At 34.0% G+C, this 3,526-nt stretch overlaps 1 pseudogene; it reads left to right on the top strand.

The window, feature by feature from the left end:
* The first annotated feature begins 320 nt into the window (after positions 1–320).
* Positions 321–3,070, top strand: LOC141550594 (splicing factor 45 pseudogene; annotated as a pseudogene).
* Positions 3,071–3,526: the final 456 nt, after the last annotated feature.

Raw genomic sequence — 3,526 nt, forward strand, 5'->3', positions numbered from 1 at the left:
TCAGTATGATTCATTTAATCCTACAAGGAGATGTTATGGGCTAGCACTTGAAACTAAGTGGAATTGAGGAGACAATTGTTAAATATAGTTTAGCAATGATCTAATCCTACAACAAATTGATATTAGAATAGATAAAACAAAGTCTTTAAAATGTGAATTGGACAAAAATCCAAGAATTCCTGGAAGAGCTCAAAAATATTTCAAAATTAAAAAGAGGGAGGGGGTGGCTCAGTAGCTCCAGCTTCCTCCAGCCTGCCATTGCTGCTACTCCAATCCATGGAGAAAGTCAGCTGGTGCCCTGGCTTTAAAAAGAAGAAAATATGTCCTTGTATGATGACCTAAGGATGAAAACCTATGATTCAAAAACTGAAGGCTGATCCAAAAATTTCAAATTGCTGCAGTATCAGCTGCAGGTCAAGAAGGAAGCTTTAACCTAAGCAAAGAATCAGAGGATAAACCAAAGTACAGTCCTTGCTTCATCAATTGATCTGAAATGAGGCACTTTTTCAGATGACAGACACATTGTAGCCATATCATGTAGCAGCAGGCTTAAAGGATCCTGTGCTTAATGGATTTTCTGCAGAAATTTTGATTCCATTAGTGAATAAATATAATCCCATGGAATCTGTCTACCAAAGAAAAGTCAGGAATTATATGAGCAAAATTACAAAACATTTGCCACAAAAATAAAAATAAAGTCAGATTTAAATAATATAATTAAGTGCTCTTGGATAGGCCGAGTGAATATAATAAAGATGACAATATTCCCTAAACTAATTTATTTATTTAGTGCTATACCAATCAGACTCCCAAGAAATTATTTTAATGACCTAGAAAAAATAACAACAAAATTCATATGGAAGAACAAAAGGTCAAGAATTTCAAATGAATTAAAGAAAAAAAAATCAAATGAAGGTGGTCTAGCTGTACCTGATCTAAAACTATATTATAAAGCAGCAGTCACCAAAACCATAAGAAATAGACTAGTTGATCAGTGGAACAGATTAGGATCACAGGACAAAATAATGTACAACTTTAGCAATCTAGTATTTGACAAACACAAAGATACCAACTTTTGGGATAAGAATTCATTATTCGACAAAAATTGCTGGGAAAACTGGAAATTAGTATGGCAGAAATCAGGCATGGACCCACACTTAACACTATACACCAAAATAAGATCAAAATAGATCCATGATTTAGGCATAAAAAACGAGATTATAAATAACTTAGAGGAACATAGGATAGTTTACCTCTCAGACTTGTGGAGGAGGAAGCAATTTGTGACCAAAGAAGAACTAGAGATCATTATTGATCACAAAATAGAAAATTTTGAGTATATTAAGTTAAAAAATGTTTATATAAACAAAACAAATGCAAACAAGATTAGAAGGAAAGCAACAAATTAGAAAAAAACATTTTTTACAGTTAAAGGTTCTGGTAAAGGCCTCATTTCCAAAATATATAGAGAATTGACTCGAATTTATAAGAAAGCAAGCCACTCTCCAATTGATAAATGGTCAAATGGTCAAGAGATTTGAATAGACAATTTTCAGATGATGAAATTGATACTATTTCTACTCATATGAAAGATTATTCCAAATCACTATTGATCAGAGAAATGCAAATTAAGACAACTCTCAGATATCACTACACACCTGTCAGATTGGTTAAGATGACAGGAAAAAAATAATGATGAATGTTGGAGGGGCTGTGGGAAAATTGGGACATTGATGCATTGCTGGTGGAGTTGTGAATCCAACCATTCTGGAGAGCAATCTGAAATTATGCCCAAAAGGTTATTAAATTGTGCATACCCTTTGATCCAGTAGTGTTACTACTGGGCTTATATCCCAAAGAAATACTAAAGAAAGGAAAGGGACCTGTGGTGCCAAAATGTTTGTGGCAGCCGTTTTAGTAGTGGCTAGAAACTGGAAAATGATTGGATGCCCATCAATTGGAGAATAGTTGGGTGAATTATGGTATATGAATGTTATGGAATAGTATTGTTCTGTAAGAAATGACCAGCAAGATGAATACAGAGAGGCTTGGAGAGACTTACATGAACTAATGCTGAGTGAAATGAGCAGAACCAGGAGACCATTATATACATTATCCCTTGCACTACTTCTGTTCTGACTTTTCCCTTCCCTCCCTCCACCCCCTCCCCTAGATCGCAGGCAGTCTTATATATGTTAAATATGTTATAGTGTATCTTAGATACAATATATGTGTTGCAGAAACAAACAGTTCTCTTGTTGCACAGGAAGAATTGGATTCAGAAGGTAAAAATAACCTGGGAAGAAAAAATGCAAATAGTTCACACTCATTTCCATCAGATTATATCCTCATACAGTATAGTTGTTGAAGTATATCCCATGTTTCCTAATAATTAAGAGAAACTAGTAAAACACCAAAGGGAGGAATGCCAAAGATAGCAGAACCTGGAAAGGTAAAAAGAGACTGAATAAAGAAAAAAAGAGGCATAAAGACAGGCATGAAGCTAGTAGGACAAGATCCAGATTCTGAAGATGAAGATTATGAATGAGAAAGGAGGGAAAGAAGTATGGAAGAGGCTGCCATTATACCACCAACTTCTCTCATGGAAAAATACAAAAAATTAATCAAAGAGTTTCAATTTGAAGAGAAGTCAAGACCTCATTCACAGTTTTCCAAAGTTGATATTCCTCCCTCTGTGAACAAAAGAGACCATAAGCTCCAATAGGCAATTCCTTCCTTGCTAATATAAATGAATACCATTGCTCATAAAATTATGCAGAAGTATGGCTTCCAAGATCTTGGAAAAGATGAGCCAGTGTTGAGTGGAGCATTGTGAGTTGAAAAGACATGTAAGTGATATGACAAATTTATTGCTGGTGATGCTACAGATAAAGATGCATCCAAGAAATTAGATTAAAATCCATTAACCAAGTTCCTTAAATGTTCCACTAAAGTGGTTCAGCTAAACAACATGGTGGGTTCTGGGAAAATAGATAAAGATCTAGAAGGTAAAACCAAAGGAAAATGTGAAAGTAAAAATAACCTGCGAAGAAAAAATGATCAATTCTGATAGACATGCTCTTTTCAACAATGAAATGATTCACACCATTTCCAGTAATCTTGTGATAGAGAGCCATCTGCATACAGAAAGATAACTATGAGGACTGAATGTGGATCACAATATAGCATTTTCACTCTTTTTGTTGTTGTTTGCTTTCATTTGGTTTTCTTTCTCATTTTTTTTCCCTTTTTGATCTGATTTTTCTTGTACAACATTACATTTGTGGAAAAATGCACATGTTTAACATATCTTAGTTTACTTGCCATCTAGGAAATGGGATAGAGAGAAGGGACGGAGGGAAAAAATGTGGAACATAAGATTTTTCAAGATTGAATGTTAAAAATTAACCATACATACATTTTAAAAATAAAAAGATTTAGGTAAAAATGAAATTAGTAGCTGGTTTTGAGGGGGAAATACAATAGATAAATCACTGGTTAATTTAATTTAAATAAAAGAGAAAAT

Source organism: Sminthopsis crassicaudata, chromosome 1 (assembly GCF_048593235.1).
Source record: "Sminthopsis crassicaudata isolate SCR6 chromosome 1, ASM4859323v1, whole genome shotgun sequence".
NCBI classification, from domain to species: domain Eukaryota; kingdom Metazoa; phylum Chordata; class Mammalia; order Dasyuromorphia; family Dasyuridae; genus Sminthopsis; species Sminthopsis crassicaudata.